This window comes from Stegostoma tigrinum, chromosome 32 (assembly GCF_030684315.1).
Source record: "Stegostoma tigrinum isolate sSteTig4 chromosome 32, sSteTig4.hap1, whole genome shotgun sequence".
Taxonomy (NCBI): domain Eukaryota; kingdom Metazoa; phylum Chordata; class Chondrichthyes; order Orectolobiformes; family Stegostomatidae; genus Stegostoma; species Stegostoma tigrinum.
Window position 1 is genome coordinate 10,019,960 of NC_081385.1, and position 21,496 is coordinate 10,041,455.

Here is a 21,496-nt window from a genome sequence, read left to right on the forward strand (position 1 = left end):
TTGAGTTAATTAATGAAGCTTGGTGAAAGTCTCTTTTATTCTGGCTGGTGTTACAAAGAAAAAGTCATTGGGTATCTGGATAATTAAATCCACACACTTGTACCAGTGGTATGAGTAGTGAAGCAGCAAGGCTTGATTAGTAGCACAATTCCACCCATCAGTCATAAAAAAAGTTACTTGAAACGTTTTTCTCTCTCTTCATGTAACTCCCCTTAAAATAAAACATACTCAACTCTTAGTCCTTCCAAACTGTTCATCATTTGTTATAATAGATATTGGAATGATTCAGTGTTGAAGTAACTATAGGATTGCTACTTACCAGTGCCCACAGCTGAAGTCCAGGTGACCTTTGTGATCCCAGAATATCCAGACAGGACAAGTGGAAGAACAGTTCTTCTCATGATTAGAAATACCTGTTGGGATAATATGGATTTATTTTATGATTTGATTTGATTTAATTTATTATTGGCACATGCACCTAAGTACAGTAAATTTTTTTTTGTTTTGTGTGCAGTAAAGGCAGATCGTACCATACAAGATCTTAGGGTGTTAGATCAGGGCAAGGAATACAAAGTTACGGCTGCAAAGAAAGCACACGAAAAGCAACATCAGGGTTAGATTTGAAGTTTGACAGGCAGCGAAGAAGCTGTTCTTGAACTTATTGGGTACGTATGATGAAGCTTTTGTATATTCTGCCTGATGGGAGAGGTTGCTAGGTTTGTTTAAAATTTCGCCAACGTTTTCAAGACTTGGTTATTGTTGAATATTCCACATATTCTGCACCTTGAACATTCATGTTTCTCGTGCATCTCTTCATGATTATCTTCAATTCTTTCAGATTAAAACAGGCTGGCTTGCTTCAATAGTTCAACTCAGTTGGTTTGCAGAGTGGTTGGTAACACACAGTGAAACCAACAGCATGGGTGCAATTCCTGCCACTACCTGAGGTTACCATGAAAAATTCTCCTTCTCAACCTGTCCCCTCACCTGAGGCAAGGTGACCCTCAAGTTAAACCCCAGTCAACTATTTCTTTCTAATGTGACAGTAGCTGTGAGATCTGCTAGTGACCTTACCTTTCCGTTTCTAAATATACAAAGACTATTCAGTAATCTATAACACAGTTAATGAAGCAAAATAACGCATTTCAGCTTTGAAAAGAAGATAATAAGTATCTTAAAGAGATGATAATGCTGATTTCCAGAATCACATCATTAAAACATAACTTTTAAAGAGCATCTTAGAGATGAAATGAGAGGTAGAAAATTGGAGAGGTATAGGGAGGGAGTTCCAGTGCTTTGGGCATTGAAAACTGAAAATATGATGGGAAATAGTAGAATGATTAAAATCAGGAATGCACAGAAATTTCTGAGGATTGCAGAGCTCTAGGAAGTTACAGAGATGCGAGGCTGTGGAGGATTTGAAAGCAAGGAAGAGAATTTTAAAATTCAGGTATTGCAAGACTCATAACCAATGTAAATTAGTAAACACAGGAACAATAGAAGCAAAAATTGGCTGGTAGCCAGCATAACAATCATTCACCATAATCATTAGGATCTCGTGGGAAAATATGCCAATACGAATAACAAAAAGCATGCCAAAATAACTAAAGGAGTTGAAAAGATGCCTAGAAACAGAGACTAGTAATCTCCTACCTACTAACCTCATCCCACCTCCTTGACCTGTCCGTCTTCCCTGGACTGACCTATCCCCTCCCTACCTCCCCACCCATACTCTCTCTATCTATCTTCTTTACTCTCCATCTTCAGTCCCCCTCCCCCCTCGCTCCCTATTTATTCCAGTTCCCTCTCCCCATCCCCCTCTCTGATGAAGGGTCTAGGCCCGAAACGTCAGCTTTTGTGCTCCTGAGATGCTGCTTGGCCTGCTGTGTTCATCCAGCCTCACATTTTATTATCTTGGAATTCTCCAGCATCTGCAGTTCCCATTATCACTAGTAATTCCTTGTGTTTTTATTCGATATTGCTATGTTTCCCACAGTTAGGTAAAGACAGCTTCTTCTGACTGAGAAATGTCTGGAACATTTTATTTATTTCTTCATGAATATAGCTAGGCTAAATTTATTGGCCATCACTGTTTACTCTGGTGGCGAGCTGCCTTCTTGAACTGATGCGGTCGATGTCATGCAGCGTCACCTACAATGTTCTCAGAGAGAGAGTTCCAGGATTTTGACCCAGCAATACTAAAATAACAATGATATAGTTCCAAAACAGGATGGTGTGAGGTTTGGAGGTGAACATACGGGTTGCTGTTCTACCCTATGCCTGCTGCCCTTGTCCTCCTAGGTGATAGAGGTCGTGGATTTGGAAAGTGTTGTGAAAGAAGCCGTAGTGAGTGAATCTTGCAGATTGTGCAAATTGTTCCAAAGTGTGTTGATTGTGAATAGAGTGAATGTTGAAAGTTGTGGAAGGTATGCTGAACAAGTGGGCTGTTTCTTTTGGCAGTGATGAGATGATTGGCCTCTAATAATCAGAACTATCTTCCCTTGTGCTAGTTATGACAACAAAGAGCGGAGGGTTTTCCTTCTGATTTTCGTTGACTTCAGTTTTGCAAAGAGTATTATTGTTATAATGAAGACGTTGACACCCCCTCTGAGATCTCAAACAGAAATATTCAAATAGGAGCACCTCGTCCTGTGATAACAAGGTGTACAGCTGGATGAACACAGCAGGCCAAGCAGCATCAGAGGAGCAGGAAGGCTGATGTTTCGGGCCTAGACCCTTCATCAGAAATGGGGGAGGGGAAGAGGGTTCTGAAATAAATAGGGAGAGAGGGGAGGGCAGATTGAATATAGATAGAGGAGAAGATAGGTGGAGAGGAGACAGACAAGTTCAAGAGGCGGGGATGGAGCCAGTAAAGGTGAGTGTAGGTGGGGAGGTAGGGAGGGGATAGGTCAGTCCAGGGAAGACAGACAAGTCAAGGGGGTAGGATGAGGTTAGTAAGTAGGAGGAGGGTGAAAAGTGGTGTAATCGCCATTTCAGCAACTTGCAGTGTTTAAATAAAACAAACCCCAACACTCGCTTTAAAATTAACAAGTAACAATTTATTTATCTAACTCTAACAGTGAACAAACTATTAACAAACTGAATCAATCCCTTCTAACTACTAACGTCCCGATTAAAGCAAAATTCTAATGGTATGTCGTTCCAAAAAATACAAGTTCCATTTGTAAGTATAAAAATATGGATTTTAGTCTCTTGAAATTGAAGCCAGGTTACATGTCTTCCAGGATGTTCCGTGGCTTCTCTGTCGAGTCTTCTGCCAGAAGTGCCTACTCTATTGATTCTTCTGTCAGCAATATTAACTAGTCGCGCCATTGGTATTGTTATTATCTAGAAGGTACTTTCTCCATGACGTAGAGGAGGTTGTGAAAGTCAATAACTGTCTCTTAAGAGCTGAGGGCCGTTAGCTTTGGCGGATGGTAGCTAGCTCTGGGGATTTGTCCAACCACCCCATTCTTTTTATACCCTTGAGACATGTCAATATTTCTTACAATAGAATTGGTCCTCTGTTGTCAAAACCATCAGATTTAAATTTAAGATAACAAGGTGTAGAGCTGGATGAACACAGCAGGCCAAGCTGCACCAGAGGAGCAGGAAGGCTGATGTTTTGGGCCTCGGCCAATTAATAGGTTTTTTGTATCTAAATCCATGGTTCAAATTGATTGGCTAAATTCAAAAACTTGTTATCTTGATAAAAACTGTTGCTTGGCCTGCTAACTCGATGGCCTTTTGATACAAATGTTTCAATTTGGATGCTTTCTGTGTACTTGCAAACTTTCAAGCTGCTGCTCAGTGACACCCATTTTAAATCTCTAAGCAGAGAAAAAGCACATGATCTTCTAAAGGGACCATGCGATGCTTTCCCATCAGCATTACATAAACACCAAATTCTAACTTCCTGCCTCCCAATCCACAAGTACTCTACCAACTTCACAACTTTAACGTGTGTGTGTATATACTATGTATATGTATAACCTTATTCAGTCAATTGTTCCCTTGTTGTCAGGACAGTCTCTCTAAACTCACCTCTGGAGTTCTGATCTCTTGCCATTTGAGGACCAGAGGTGTGATAAGGTCAGGAGCGGAACAGCTCTGGCAAAATCCAAACTTAGCATCATACTTTTGATTGCCACTTGATAACACTGTGGATGACCCCACCCATCGCTTTGCAGAGGATTGAGTGTAGACTGAAAGGTCAGCAATTGGGCGGGTTGGGCATGCTACCTTTTGAGGATAGTGTATCTCAGACTATTTCCACATTGCTGTGTAGATGCCTGCATTGTAACTGTGCTCAGCATAGCTAGTTCTGGAGTACAGAGCTTCAGCACTATTGTCAGAATGTTGCTAGGGTCGACAGACATTACAGTGTTTAATGCTAAACCACTTTTTGATATTGAGTGGGGAGAATTGAACTGGCTGAAGTCTTTGATGCTGGGTATCTCAGGAAGAGACCAAAATGGGTCATTCACCTGGTACATCTGGCTGGAGGTTGCAAGTGATTAAGTCTTATCTTTTGCATTGACATTTCTGGGCTCCCCATTTAGCACAGTAGTAGTGTCACACATCAGAATGAAGTGCATCTTCAATGTGGAAATGGTACCTCACCTGCAAAAGCACTGCGCGTTTTCGCTCCTAACTAAGTGGAAGGTAAAAGCGGTAAGTTTAAACGAGATGTGAGAGGCAGGTTTTTTACACAGAGGGTAGAAAGTGCCTGGAACTGCCAGAGATAGTGGTGAAGGCGGATACAACAGTCACAGTTAAGAGACATTTTGATAGACAGGTGAATAGGTAGGAAATAGAGGGATACAAATCATGTATAGACAAAAGGCTTTTAGTTTAGGAAGAAAAACAAAAAACAAATTTGCTGGAAAAGCCCAGCAGGTCTGGCAGCATCTGTGAAGGTGCAAAACAGAGTTAATGTTTCGGGTCCAGTAACCCTCGCTCAGAACTGGATCCACAGTTCTTTCGTTTTTTTTTGGTTGGGGAGTTTAGTTTAAATGTGTTGGCACAGTCTTGGTGGGCTGAAGCGGGTGTTCCTGTGCTGTACCGTTCATTGTTCCAATACGGCCAGGGACAGGTGCATCTACAATAGGAAGTTTGGTGAGGAAAATGCCAAGTAAATCCTTCCCTGCTGTAAGTTCCCTCATCACCTGCTGCAGGCTAATTCTAAACACTGTGACCTCTTGGACCCAAAATTGGAAATTGCTGGAAAAACACAGTCTGTCTGGCAGCATCCGTAAACAGAGGAACAGAGTTAACGTTTTGGGTCCAGTGACCCTTCTTCAGAACCTCTAAAGAAGGGCCTCTGGACCAGAAACGCTAATTCTGTTTCTCTCTTCACAGATGCTGCCACATCTGTTGAATTTTTCCAGCAATTTCCGACATGATTTTTGATTTCCAGGATGAGCAGTTCTGTGTTTTTTTTTGTCTGGACCCACACTTATGGTGCTACCTTCGTTATGGACGCTGAAGCCTCCGCACTGAGTGCATCCTGTGCTGTTTTCACCCTACATGTTTCTTCCAATTAATATTTATTGATTTAGACTCAGTGGTGAGAGGTTCTGGAACAATTCCTTCCAAACTTTATACCTCTGAGCCATCACCTCTGCAGAGTCTGCCCTGCTGATAGTGGTGTCTGCGACACTGTCTGCAACATATGATTCTCTGCGTATGACTATGCTTCCACTACCAAAGTCAATGCCAGCTGGTTCACCTCTTTTCATTCTATTCTTTAGGTTTGTAGTGGTTTGATACACTTGAGTGGCTTGCTAGACCACATCAGAGGCCAGTTAAAAGTTGACCATATTTGTATGTGTCTGGAGTCATATATAGGCCAGGTCAGGTACAGGTGGCAGATTTCTTTCCCTATGGAATGAGTGGATAAGGCCGTTATATAACTTGACAATGTTTCATGGTCACCATTAAACTGGGTTTTAGTCAATCAATTTTAAATTTTAATGCTCTGAGGTGGGATTTGAACGGGTACCCCCAGAGGATTAGCCAGGCTTTCTGGATTATTCATGCTGAGGTATTGCCATTATATCACTGTCTCTGCCGCAGTAGCAGCTGTGTGTAACTTACTAAAATGACTCAGTTGAATATACACTTCATGGTGGAAAAATTAAATACTTTTAATCTGCAATAAGATAGAGCTTGCTGACATGTGTCCTATGTCTTCTAAAAGTATTGTTTATACTTTCCCTTCTATTCCAGATCAGGTCAAACAAAAAAAACCACCTCAGAAGGCAATCTAAAGATTTGAAAGATAGTTGTTTTTCAGGACAATGCCTCTAATTTAGGATAAAATGAAGCAGGTCATGTGACCTGTTCTGAAGCCAGTCTAACACTAGACCTCGTTGATGTGGCTGTAAAAGAAGCTCCAGATCATTTTGCGAGGAAGCAGCAACAAGGTTTCACACCCATAGACCATGGCAGCATCAACTGTGTTTGTGCTGGTGAGACTGCCAACCTCCAAAATCACACAAAGATGTGGAGATTGTCAGTCTATAAATGTTTATATTTTAAACTGCTTTTACTTTCAATATAGAATGGAGTTGGAGTCTGAAAAGCAGCCAATCAGTATTTCTGTCTGAATACAAGGCCCATGTGGTTCACATAGCCATAGCAAACGGCTTTGAGAGGAGAAGGTTTTCTCAGATTCTCTTGATACAGTCTGGAAAGACCAAGAGAAATAGAGGACTTAAAATCTTAATGATTCACCATGTAAATGCACATGAGAACTCAAACTCAGATTGAAAAGAGCAACTTTGTGAGAATTTGGACCTGGAAATGTAAAATCCTGTGCCGGCTTTTCAGTTACATACTGAGAGTTCGACTTCATTTAAAGCAATCAATCTCGATGGGAATTATAACAATTAATACTTCAATACTGAGATTGCCAAAATTTACAGGGGCTAAAAGAGCTAACATGAATTTTTTACTACATGTAAACAGTCCAATTCTAAAAACGTGAACATGTATTTATAACTATTCCGAACATATCTAATCATGCATTATTGGTTATGCACATGAGTCACCACTGGCAGCTTTTCTTGCAGGTAACTAACTCTCACATCTTTGGAAAAGCTCCACATTCCATCATTTTTGTTAAACAAGTCAATAACCTCAATAAAAAAGTATCTCCGGCACCCAAATTGGGTGAATTATAGAATATTGGTAGCGCAGAAGGACCCCATTAGTGTGTTTGTGCCCATGCCAACTCTCAGCTACAGTATCTGCTCTCATCCCACTTCCATGCATTTTCTCTATAGCCTTACAATCTCCTTTTTTGTACATGTCATATATTCTGAAGCTTGTTAAGAACGCATGTGCACTGAGAACTGTGATGATCCAAGGATGCCCCAAAACACTTTAATGTCAGTGACCAGTCCATTGTGTTTCCAATTCTTATTTTGTAGGAAAATGTTACTCAACAAATACAGAGGCAGGCAAAGGGTTAAAGATGGAACTGAATTTATATGACACCTTTCATAACCTCAGAACATCACAAAGTGTTTAACAACCAGTTAAGCAATTTTGAAACTTTTTCTTATTCTTCCACAAGATGTGAGCATCACCAGCAAAGAAACACTTTATTGTACAGCCATAATTGTTCTTGAGCAGAGTGCTTGTTAGCCCAAGTTAGATGGCAGCTTCGAGTCAATTATGTTTCTATGTGACTGAAGTCGCATGTAGCCCAGACCAGGTAAGAATGGCAGATTTCAAATGAGGTTAAGGAACTTATCGGCCATGATTGAATGGTGGAGCAGAATCAATGGGCCAAATGGACTAATTTCTGCTCCTATGGCTTATGGTCTTATGGTCTTATGGTTTTATTTTTTTTCCTAAAGGATACTAGAGAACCAGGTGGGTTTTTATGTCAATCGTTTCGTGGTTACCATGAGCAGATTTTTTTAAAATTCCAGATCTATTAATTATAATCAAATTCAACCATCTGCTGTGAGAATCCCACATCCCCAGTGCATTGGCCTGGGTCTCTAGATTACTAATCCAGAGACAATACCATTGCTGCTTAACTCTTGTAACAAAGGAAATTTTACTTTCAATATGCAGTTAAAAATCTGCTGGATTTGAAAATGAATTGTGCTAACTACATTTGAATCTTGTTAAAACATGTTTTCAACTCCTTTAAAGGCAAGGGGAGAGAAATGCAAAAGGGCCCAGATTGTCTGAAATGGGCTGGCTGAGGTAGTGCTGGAAGTGAGTACAATTTCGTCATTTAAGAACCATTTAGACAGGTACTTGGATGGGATAGGTATGGAGGGATATGGACCAAATGCAGGCAAATAGGGCTAGTTTAGTTTTGAAAACTGGGCGGCCTGGGAAAATCGGGCCGAAAGTTGGGCGGTTACCACATCATAGACCTCTATGACTCTATGTGCACAACAAACAATATGATCCTTCACCCCAGACTCCAGATCCACAGCAATGTGATTGATACTTAACTGCTGTCCAGGTCAATTAGGGATGGACAATAGATGTTGACCCTGCCTTTACACCCTCATCCTGTGAATGAATAAAAAATGCTGTGTTACCTTGTGAGCAGTCAAGCAGTAAGTAGTGAATTAGTAGCAGCATCTTGTCTGTGTTGTTTGGTCCTCGATTTGCGTTGACTTGTCCCCGGTACCTTTGATTAAATTTTGATTCACCCAGGAACTCTTCCTCAGAGCAGCTGCCAGCAAACTTAAATAAGCAGGTCACACATCACATCCAGGAGGCACCCACCTTTGCTGAGTTTCGACATATTCTGAGTTAAACCTTTCCTTCCCTGGAACGAGGGAATGCACAATACAGTCTGACCTGCACAATTACTTTTAATCAGCTTTGTTACCTATTCATTCCAGCTTGGTGTCAAATAGCAAACGGTTCAGGGTCAGTTAGCCCTTCCATTAGGAATGTCAGGTTACCAGCTGCTGAATTATTTTACAGTGACTTGCACTAATTGAGAAAATATCAATGACATCTATATTGTACAATCTTCTAACATGGTCTGATAATATGAAATTTGAATACGAATAAGATCCCGTAATGAAGTCATAATCTCGAAGTCCAGGTTCACATTCTGAATTCATGGCTTCACATCTTATTATGTTTCAGAGGTGTGTCACAGCATTTTTTCCCCTTTATTCTTAATGGGACGAGGGCATCGCTGGCCAGGCAGCGTTTATTGCCCATCCTTAATTGCCCAGAGTCAACCACATTGCTGTGGGTCTGGAGTCACATGGAGCCAGTCCAGGTAAGGATGGCGGTTTCTTTCCCCAAAGGATATCAGTGAACCCAATGGGTTTTTACCCAACAATCGATTTACAGTCATCGTTAGACGCATAATTCCAGATAGTTTATTGAATTCAAATTTCACCACCTGCCGTGGTGGGATTTGAACCTGGGTCCCTAGAACATTACCTGGGTCTGTGGATTAATAGTCCAGCGATAATACCAGTTGACTATTGCCTCCCCTAAATGATCTGGATCATTAATGTATGAGGAAAACAAAGCATAAAACTTGTCACAGTTTTTGAAAAATGATCATCATTTGTTGTAAAAACCTATCTGGTTAATTAATGCTGTTTAAGAAATAGAAATCGCTGACTTTCACAAACCAGCATGTGATTCCAGCGCCACAACAATGTGGTTGATTCTTACCTGCCCCTTGAAGTGGCCAGGAGAGCTAATCAATAAACAGGCTATTAGAGATGGGTAACAAATGTTGATCTTGCCAAGAGTGCTCACATCTCATGAAAGATCTTTTTTTAAAAGTACAACAAGGAGCCAAATAAAAGAAGTTGGAGTTTGAGTGGTGAACTAACAGTAGGGAATCATAAAACCAGCAATATTCTCATCCTTATGAGCTCTGAATCAGTGTGATAAAATCATCATTTTGAATAATATTGACTGAGTTCCAGGAAGTCAATAGCTGCTGCGGGTCCATAGAACACAGAATGTTACAGCACAGTACAGGCCCTTCGGCCCTCAATGTTGTGCCGACCTGTGAAACCAATCTGAAGCCCATCTAACCTGCACTATTCCATTATCATCCATATGTTTATCCAATGACCATTTAAATGCCCTTAAATTTGACGAATCTGCTACTGCCGCAGGAAGGACATTCCACGCCCTTACTACTCTCTGAGTAAAGAACCTACCTCTGACATCTGTCCTAAATCTATCACCCCTCAACTGAAAGCTATGTCCCCTCATGCTGGCCATCACTGTCCAAGGAAAAAGGCTCTCTCTGTCCACCCTATCCAATCCTCTGATCATCTTGTATGTCTCTATTAAGCCACCTCTTAACCTCCTTCTCTCGAACGAAAACATCCTCAAGTCCCTCAGCCTTTCCTCATAAGACCTTCCCTCCATACCAGGCAACATCATGGTAAATCTCCTCTGCACCCTTTCCAATACTTCCACATCCTTCCTATAATGCGGCGACCAGAACTGTACGCAATACTCCAAGTGTGGCCGCACCAGAGTTTTGTACAGCTGCAACATGACCTCATGGCTCTGAAATTCATTCCCTCTACCAATAAAACCTAACACACCGTATGCCTTCTTAACAACCCTATCAACCTGGGTGGCAACTTTCAGGGATCTATGCACATGGACACTAAGATCTCTCTGCTCATCCACACTACCAAGAATCTGGCCATTAGCCCAGTACTCTGTATTCCTGTTACTCCTTCCAAAGTGAATCACCTCACACTTTTCCACATTAAACTCCATTTGCCACCTCTTAGCCTATCTCTGCAGCTTATCTATGTCCCTCTATATCCTGCAACGTCCTTCTCCACTATCCACAACTCCGCCGACTTTAGTGTCATCTGCAAATTTGCTAACCCAGTCTTCTACGCCCTCATCCAGGTCATTTATAAAAATGACAAACAGCAGTGGTCCAAAAACAGATCCTAGTAACTGAACTCCAGGATGAACATTTCCCATCAACCACCACCCTGAGGCTTCTTACAGATAGCCAATTTCTGATCTAAACTGCTAAATCACCCTCAATCCCTTGCCTCTCTATTTTATGCAATAGCCTACCATGGGGAGCCTTATTAAACACTTTACTGAAATCCATATACACCACATCAACCTCTTTACTCTTATCCACCTGTTTGGTCACCTTCTCAAAGAACTCAGTCAGGTTTGTGAGGCACGACCTACACTTCACAAAACCGTGTTGTCTATCCCTAATCAAATTATTCCTTTCTAGATGATTATAAATCCTACCTCTTATAATTCTTTCCAACACTTTACCCAGAACCGAAGTAAGGCTCGCTGGTCTATAATTACCAGGATTGCCTCTCCTTCCCTTCTTGAATGAGGGGACAACATTTGCTATCCTCCAGTCTTCTGGCACTACCCCTGTAGACAAAGACGACATAAAGATCAAAGCCAAAGGCTCTGCAAACTCATCCCGAGCTTCCCAGAGAATCCTAGGATAAATCCCATCCAGGCCAGGGGTCTTAAATATTTTCACACTTTCCAGAATTGCTAACACCTCCTCCTCATGAACCTTAATCCCATCTAGTCAAGTAGCCTGTAGCTCTGTATTCTCCTCAACAACATTGTCTTTTTCCTGTGTGAATACTGATGAAAAACATTCATTTAGCGCCTCTCCTGTCTCTTCGGGCTCCATGCACAACTTCCCACTCCTGCCCTTGATTGGCCCTAATCTTACTCTAGTCATTCTTTTATTCCTGACATACCTATAGGGCTTTAGGGTTTTCCTTGACCCTACCCACCAAAGACTTCTCATGTCCCCTTTTTGCTCTTCTTAGCTCTCTGTAAACCATGGTTCCCTGTCTCACCCACTTCCTTCCTGCCTGACAGGTACATACTTATCAAGGACACGCAGTAGCTGTTCCTTGAACAAGCTGCACATTTCAATTGTGCCCAGACCCTGCAGTTTCCTTCCCCATCCTGTGCATCCTAAATCTTGCCTAATCGCCTCATAATTGCCGTTACCCCAGCTATAACTCTTGCCCTGGGGTATACACCTATCCCGTTCCATCATGAAAATAACCTTAACCGAACTGTGGTCACTATCACCAAAGTGCTCACCTACCTGTAAATCTAACACCTGGCCTGGTTCAGTACCCAGTACCAAATCCAATGTTGCCTCTCCTCCTATTAGCCTCGCTACATACTGTGTCAGGAAACCCTCCTGCACAAATTGGACAAAAACTGACCCGTCTAAAGGGCTTGAACTTTTGTGTTTTCAGTCAATATTTAGAAAGTTAAAGACCCCATAACAACTACCTTGTTACTTTCGCTCCTATCCGGAATCATCTTTGCAAACCTTTCCTCTACATCTCTGGAACTTTTCGGAAGCCTATAGAAAACTCTCAACAGGGTGACCTCTCCTTTCCTGTCTCTAACCTCAGCCCATACTATCTCAGTAGACGAGTCCTCATCAAACATCCTTTCTGCCACCGTAATACTGTCCTTGACTAACAAGGCCACACCTCCCCCTCTTTTACCATCTTCTCTGTTCTTACTGAAACATCTAAACCCCGGGGCCTGCAACAAGCATTCCTGTCCCTGCTCTAACCTTGTCTCCAAAATGGCCACAACATTGAAGTCCCAGGTACCAATCCATGCTGCAAGTTCACCCACCTTATTCCGGATGCTCCTGGCATTGAAGAAGACACACTTCAAACCATCTTCCTGCCTGCCGGTACACTCCTGCGACATTGAACCTTATTCATGACCTCACTACTCTCAACCTCCTGTACACTGGAGCTACAATTCAGGTTCCCATTGCCCTGCTGAATTAGTTTAAACCGTCCCTCAGAGCATTAGCAAATTTCCCCTCCCCAGAATATTAGTACCCCTCTGGTTCAGGCGTAGACCATCCCATTTGTAGAGGTCCCACCTACCCCAGAATGACCCCCAATTATCCAGGTATCTGAATCCCTCCCTCCTGCACCTTCCCTGTAGCCATGCGTTCAACTCGCTCCCTATTCCTCGCCTCGTGAGTAGGTGGCACAGGTAACAAACCAGAGATAACAACTCTGCTTGTTCTAACTCTAAGTTTCCACCATAGCTCCCTGAATTTCTGCCTTACATCCCCATCTCTTTTCCTACCAATGTCGTTGGTGCCTAATTACTCCCTCGGCATCCCGAATGATCCGAAGCTCATCCAGCCCCAGCTCCAGTTCCCCAAGGCACAGGATCGTGAGTGGAGCTAGTCACAGTAATAGTAGGGGAGGGGTGTTTGAACCAGAGGGGCAGAGGGTCAGCAGCAAGGGCAGGGGCTCACATCTTCCTGATGCTGGGTCCCTCTATCAGGCACTGAGTGCCTTGAACAAGGGACTGTTCCCATCACCTTCCCACCTGATTAATAGTACCCTGCCCACCACCAAACCCACAGGGGAGGACATAAAATATCACAGAGTGCCTTCGGAAGTACACAAGCCAGATGCCAACAATGTAGCTGTGTGTACATAATTAATAAACGTGTAGGATTTAACTAAATGGTAAATTATTAATTTGGTGAAAGTAAGGCAGCAAAAAATAAATTCTGATCGAATGACCATTGTGCTTTATTACATTCTATGGTGCCCAGAATCTTCCATGTCATGAGCTTTGCCTGCAATTTTTAACAATCATACAATATTGCTTCTCCTCCATTTCCTTCTTAAACTGAACTACTTACTTTTCAGTTCACACAAAGGTAGCAATTCACAGCACACCATGCAAGCTACACTTCTTCATTACTCCTGAGTTCTCATGTTATAAAGATCCACACAACTGATACGGATCAAGTATATCAGTGGTATCATTTAGTTTGAGAAACTCATGGGCACAATGCAACCTTATTCCATCAAATTGAGTTCTTCACATTAGAAGTACTTAAGTATATCATAGGAAGAGGAAATTTGACATTGTAGAAACTGTTTTCACAGTCTCCATATACAATGAAGTACTTTTGAATTGTGTCGTCCCTCTTGTCCTATTAGATAATATAACAGCCAACTGTGGCAAGTTCACAAAAAATGTAATTCTCCCCACTTGCCTGGATTAGTGCAGCTCCAATAACACTCAAGAAGCTTGACAGCGCCAGGACAAAGCAGCCCACTTGATTGGCACTACATCCACAAGCATCCAGACCCCCACCAACAACACTCAGTAGTGGCAGTGTGTACCATCTACAAGATGCACTGCAGAAATTCACCAAAGATCTTTACACAGTACCATCCAAACTCATGATTACTACAATCCAGAAGGACAAGGACAGCGGGTACATAGGAACACCATCACCAGCAAATTCCTCTCCGAGGCACTCACCGTCCTGACTTGAAAATATGTTGCTGATCCTTCAGTGGCACTGAGTCATAGTCCTGAATTCTGTCCCTAAAGGCATTGTGGGTCTACCTACAACATATGAACTGCAGTAGTTCATGAATGCAGCTCAATGCAACCTTAGGGATGGGCAATAAATGCTGGACCAGCCAGTAATGCCTCCATCCCTCGAATGAATTAAAAAGAGTAGCAAGATAAATGATCAGATAACCAGTTTTGCTAATACTTTTGAGGCATGAAGAAATCTCCTTATCTTTTTTGAATGGTTCATTGCATCCTTTCCATTCAACTGACCGAGCAAAATGGCCATGTGTTTACAACCTGATCGAAAAGACAACAGCTCTGACAGCGCTCACTCATTACTCCAATGAATTTGTCAAATGACGTTACGTTCTCCAGTCCCTGGTAAGCAGATTAGAACCCACATTATCTAACACAGAATTGAGAATACTAATACTTAGCAAAGGGACTGTCCATTCAGAGAAAATCTGGCTATATCACTGCCCTGCAATCCCAAACAGTCAGGAAGAAATGAAAAGCACTGAATGAGATCAAAAGAATGATGTACATGAATAGCACTCTTTAACGTTTGCACAGATTAACCGACAATAAGTCAGTTATCAATAAACAGTCACTTTTTAAAAAGAACATTGGTGAAAGGCAAATTAATTTCCATCTATTTTCATTGAGACCCAGGTGATCCTAGTCATGGGATCTATTTGGTAAGTCTTTTAGACATTTTCAAATCATCCTGTTCAGAGATGTTATTCCACATCCCTGGAGTGGGTGGAACTTGAACGCAGGTTACCTGGCTCAGAAGTAGGAACACTTTCCACTGCACCTCAAAAGGGCAGTTTGCAGATAATTTCTAATCAATTTGTTCAGAGATGTCATTACACACCACTCTGAAGTAGATGGGAGTCAGGTCAGTGCATACCTTTTAGATAAAGATAGTTAGGCTCTTGATTTGTAAGGGAATGAAGGGCTATTGGAAAAGGGCATGAGAATGGTGTTGAGAAACTTATCAATCACGATTGAGCAGCAGGGCAGACTTGAGGGGCTGAATGGCCTAATTCTGCCCCTATATCTAATGAACTTGAACTCAGAACTTCTGGCTCAGAGGTGGGAAAACTGCCACTGTACTACAAGAGACCCAATCAAGTAAGTCTTTTTTACTTAATTATTAATTCGTTGCCACAAGTGCTATCAACAGATTCATAGAACACAAACAGCAATAAGCTAGGACAAATTAATTTAAAATTTCTCCCAGGGAATCGATATTTTACTCCATGTGGATAGAGTGGTTCAGTGGGCTGCTCTTCCTCCTCTGATCCAGAAAGCCTTGCGTTCAAGTTCTACTCCTGGTCTTGTTGGCTATGAAAGAACTGAGCCACAGGTCCAGGCAACCAGTATGTGTGTATGCAGAACCCAAGCCCAGATAAGGGTGAATAACAATGCATTTGATTCTTTGAGAGTGATTTTTTTTTCTAATGATATTCCAGGATCTGTGCTCTGTGATGCAATCTTAATGGCATGTCTTTGAGTCATGTTCTTTTTCAGAACTTATTGGGTATCAACATGCCCTGTTCAGCTCCACAGCGTTTCCCAAATGCCAAGCCTCCTAGCTTTATCTTTCTGAAATTCTCACAATCTCTTTTGTGGGGTGGTGTAGAGCTCTGTTCAGCTAAGCAAGCCAAAAGTCTTTGTTTCATCGTGACTAGATTGAAGCATTATTCTAGTTGGCCTGGTAAGATCTCATTACACTTTAACAGTGCAGTGAAAGCAGGTTTAATCAAAATATTTGGGGGAAATTGAATTATTACCTAAAAATGAAAATATGCTGGGTTACAGGGAAACATAAGGCGAAGGGTTAAGTTAGATAGTAAGTAAGATAGTTCTGAAGAAGGATCCCAACCCGTTAGCTTTCCTGCTCCTCTGATGCCGCTTGGTCTGTTGTGTTCCTCCAGCTCTACACCTTGTTATCTCAGACTCCATTCTAACTACTTTCCCCAGCCCCACCCCTCCTCTCTCTAATTATTTCAGAGTCCCCTTCCACCTTCCCCATTTCTGAGGCAGGATCCCAAACTGGAACGTCAGCTTTTCTACTCCTCTGATGCTGCCTGGCCTGCTGTGTCCATCCAGCTCCACACTGTATTATGAAGGATTAAGTGAGTTGCTCTTGGACAGCGTGCACAAACGCAATGGGACTAATGACCTCCTTCAGCACCTTAAGCAATCTACAATTCCATAAAAACTTGTTTTTTTCTTTTAGCTACACCTAAATTTAGATATCAGAATTCATGTGCTGTAATGATCTTGAGCTTTACAGACACAATAATTCTGTTTAATGAAACAGCTCACTCTAAAAGCTTCATTACCTAAGAAGAAGTTGTATGATTTTTGGGAAAATCTGTCATTTGGAAATAACATGAATAATTAACCCTTTAAACTGGTCGTATGCTACTAGTGATAAAATGCCTAACCCATTCCCCATGTAACATTGCTGTGACTTTGAGAGGTTATTTTGCCCTTTTTTGTGAAAGAAGGATATTGGGGGACAGGTGACAAGCAGTCTATGAGAGCATAAACAACTTGTGAGGCCTTAGGGAATTTTTAAAGTTGGAACAACAGAAGCAGCCTGAATGGGTGTGGTCAAGCTCCCGAAGATCCAGGAGCAAATCACTGCAGATGCTGGAAAACAACAAATGTTGGAGATCACATCAAGTCAGACAGCAACCATGGTGAGCGAGCAAGCAAACGTTTTGAGTCTGGGTGACTCTCCATCTGATAAAGAGTCATCTAGACTCAAAATGTTAGCTTGTTGTTTCTCCATGGAAGATACCTGACTCATTTGATCTCCAGCATATGTTGTTTCCCACAGATCCAGGATTTCTGTTACCTTTCAGCAGTTGCTAGTAGAGTTTTGAAGAAGTGGCAGCTGTTTTTCTCACCCTTGGTTGCAGCCACAAGCTAGGGTTCTCTTCTTACGCTTCTGGATTGAATAAGAGACAAAATCTGTTTTCTGCATTAGCATTTTTGCCAGATCTGTGCTGATGGGATGTTGCTACATTAGAACAGTTAATTAGTAATAGTTACTGTACGTATTATTCTGTTACGTTGTCTCATAGAGTTGTGATTCCAAGTTCTTCTTTGTTGTATTTTAACTACAGCATTAGAATGAATTGTATTCTATTTAATGTCAAATTGTTTTGACCAATCAAATTACATCTAGAACACAGCACCTCACATTTCCCTTTGAAATAAAACAAAGTAAGGGTCTGGTCTTGTTCAAAACACCAATGCACTGCAGGTCTCTGCATTTGACACAGCAAATAAGGTGCATGTGTCCAATGCAGATGAGTTTTTATAACAAATAAAATTAACAGAAATGGAAGTCAAACAGCATCTGGCAAAGCTCATGTGAATCTTCAGCTTGGCTTGCTAACTACTAGGATGTGAAAGTAAATAATCCCCTCGCTTACCCATTGCCCAAAAAAAAAGTTATGGAAGAAAAAAAGTGATTCCGTATTATAATTGTACCCCTCTCTGCTTTAAATATTGAACTCAGAGGAACGCCAATCACAATAAGGCCCAACTATAACCTAAACCTGTTTAATAGGATTTCTGTTGTCTGCTACAAACTACTCATGCTCTTCTTTTCCTTTACTACAAGACATGGAGCCATCTTGCATATTAGTTACATACTCTGGAACTTCATACATTATGCCATGCTTCCTTCCGTGCTTTCAAAAGCCTCCTCAACTCTTTAGCTGCATGCATGGTCTCTCCTTTAGCCTTCCTTCTTATTCAGGCCTGATAACCAATGCGAAGCTCCAACTGGCATTTGCTACCTTAATGATCCTGCACATTTTATGGTACATTGGCCACAGTCCAATGTTATTCCGATTCTCTCGAAATACTCGGCACAAAAATGCTTTCAACTTCAGCCGTAGAATTGAACATCTGAATTTTTCAACATAATAAGATCCAGTATCTGACACAAAAATCAGAGATGCACTGGTGAAAATGTACAATGCTTGGCGTTTCCAGTGAGGATTTATGCAATTTTTAAAAAAAATGTGTTTGTAGCAATAAAAACAACAAAGTACATTTATAAGAGATAATGGGAACTGCAGATGCTGAAGAATTCCAAGATAATAAAATGTGAGGCTGGATGAACACAGCAGGCCAAGCAGCATCTCAGGAGCACAAAAGTACATTTATAAAACTCTTTTGGCACAATATAATTCCTCAAAGTACATTGCAACACAAATTTGGCACTGAGACAAATACAGCAACACTAATGATCCTTGACCAATGAGATGCATTTTAAGTCGTGTCCTAAAGGAATAAACAGAGGCACAGAAGTGGACAGCTTGAGAGAAGGAATTGCAGAATCATAGAAAGCCTACTGTGTGGAAGCAGGCCGATCGACCCATCGGGTCCACACTGACCTTCTGAAGATCATCCAACCCTGCATTTCCATGGTTAATCCATATAGACAGCACATCCTTGGACACTGCGGGGCAATTTAACATGGCCAATCCACCTAGCCTGTACATCTTCAGGCTGTGGGAGGAAACCGGAGCGCGTAGAGGAAGCCCACGGAGACATGGGGAGATTGTGCAAACTCCACACAGACAGTTGCCTGACGGTAGAATCAAACTCGGGTCCCTGGCGCTGTGAGGCAGCAGTGCCAACCACCGAGCTACTGTGCCACTCAGAATTTTAGGCATTGGCAGCTGAAGCCATTGGCAAAGATAAGAGTAATTAACAGAGAAATATGCAAGAGGCCAAAGTTGTAGGATGTTGATATCTCAGTGGGCTGCAGGGTTAGATGTGCTTATAATAACTGAGAAGGGAAAGGAGTTTGAAAATCAGGAGGTGATCCATAGCATCAAGGTATTCCTTGACTGGATGTCAATCTCGGAATGTGAACACTGAAGTTATGTCTGAATGAACTTGGTGCTGGTTAGGACGTGGACAGCAAAGTTTTAGACAACATCAAGTTTACGAGGATGGAAGATGGGAGGTCAGCCTCAAGTGTCTCACAATCATCAAGTTGACGGAGAGGATTTTCAGCAGCAGAGGAACAGAGGAAGGAATAAAGTCAGAGGATTTTACAGTGTCATTTCAAGTATATTAACACATGCCTGACCTCACACTGACCAGAGGAATTCCTGCACTTTGCTAAATGATGATAACAAGTATATAAAAACTGAATAAAAGTGAAGATTAATGATATATTTTGGAATAAAAATTCCAGATTAAGGTTAAGTAAGTAATCAATTATAAAACTTCCATACAAATTTCAGGCTTTCAAGTGTCAAGAGTAACAATGGAGCTTGTGAGCTCTTAGCCCAGGAGCCCAGAGCTCATCTACTCCATCCACTTTTTACATTTTTTCTCTCTGCTTTTTTTTAAATGTTTATCATCTTTTAGCAGCTTTGGAGAAAGGTATTTTCTACAGGCCCGAGCCCAGTGATGAGGAGGCTTCCAGCCCCATGGGGTGGTCTTGGTCCAGCGTGAAGGCCTCATACCGGAGGGGCAGTCTCGGTTTGCATTGGCGGTCTCCAGGTTCGGCAGTCTAGTGCCAGGTGGAGGTCTTGTAAAACTTTGAGGTCTTCTTCGGCAGCAGCTTCCGGGCGTTCCAGCATCGGGGCTTGGTGAATTCAGGTTCAAACATGACAGTCCTAGTCTTGATGTGGAAGTCTCATCCCAGCATGGTGGTCCTGTCCCAGTGCGATGGTGGTGGTCCTGTCCCAGTGCGATGGTGGTGGTCCTGTCCCAGTGCGATGGTGGTCCTGTCCCAGTGCGATGGCGGTCCTGTCCCAGTGCGATGGTGGTCCTGTCCCAGTGCGATGGTGGTCGTGTCCCAGTGCGATGGCGGTGGTCCTGTCCCAGTGCGATGGCGGTGGTCCTGTCCCAGTGCGATGGTGGTCCTGTCCCAGTGCGATGGTGGTCCTGTCCCAGTGCGATGGTGGTGGTCCTGTCCCAGTGCGATGGTGGTCCTGTCCCAGTGCGATGGTGGTCCTGTCCCTGTGCGATGGTGGCCCTGTCCCAGTGCGATGGTGGTCCTGTCCCAGTGCGATGGTGGTCCTGTCCCAGTGCGATGGTGGTGGTCCTGTCCCAGTGCGATGGTGGTCCTGTCCCAGTGCGATGGTGGTGGTCCTGTCCCTGTGCGATGGTGGCCCTGTCCCAGTGCGATGGTGGTCCTGTCCCAGTGCGATGGTGGTGGTCCTGTCCCAGTGCGATGGTGGTCCTGTCCCAGTGCGATGGTGGTGGTCCTGTCCCAGTGCGATGGTGGCCCTGTCCCAGTGCGATGGTGGTCCTGTCCCAGTGCGATGGTGGTCCTGTCCCTGTGCGATGGTGGTCCTGTCCCAGTGCGATGGTGGCCCTGTCCCAGTGCGATGGTGGTCCTGTCCCAGTGCGATGGTGGCCCTGTCCCAGTGCGATGGTGGTGGTCCTGTCCCAGTGCGATGGTGGTCCTGTCCCAGTGCGATGGCGGTGGTCCTGTCCCAGTGCGATGGTGGCCCTGTCCCAGTGCGATGGTGGTCCTGTCCCAGTGCGATGGTGGTCCTGTCCCAGTGCGATGGTGGTGGTCCTGTCCCAGTGCGATGGTGGTCCTGTCCCAGTGCGATGGTGGTCCTGTCCCAGTGCGATGGTGGTCGTGTCCCAGTGCGATGGCGGTCCTGTCCCAGTGCGATGGTGGTCCTGTCCCAGTGCGATGGTGGTCCTGTCCCAGTGCGATGGTGGTCCTGTCCCAGTGCGATGGTGGTGGTCCTGTCCCAGTGCGATGGTGGTCCTGTCCCAGTGCGATGGTGGTGGTCCTGTCCCAGTGCGATGGTGGTCCTGTCCCAGTGCGATGGCGGTCCTGTCCCAGTGCGATGGTGGTGGTCCTGTCCCAGTGCGATGGTGGGCCTGTCCCAGTGCGATGGTGGTCCTGACCCAGTGCGATGGTGGTGGTCCTGTCCCAGTGCGATGGTGGTCCTGTCCCAGTGCGATGGTGGTGGTCCTGTCCCAGTGCGATGGTGGTCCTGTCCCAGTGCGATGGTGGTGGTCCTGTCCCAGTGCGATTGTGGTCCTGTCCCAGTGCGATGGTGGTGGTCCTGTCCCAGTGCGATGGCGGTCCTGTCCCAGTGCGATGGTGGTGGTC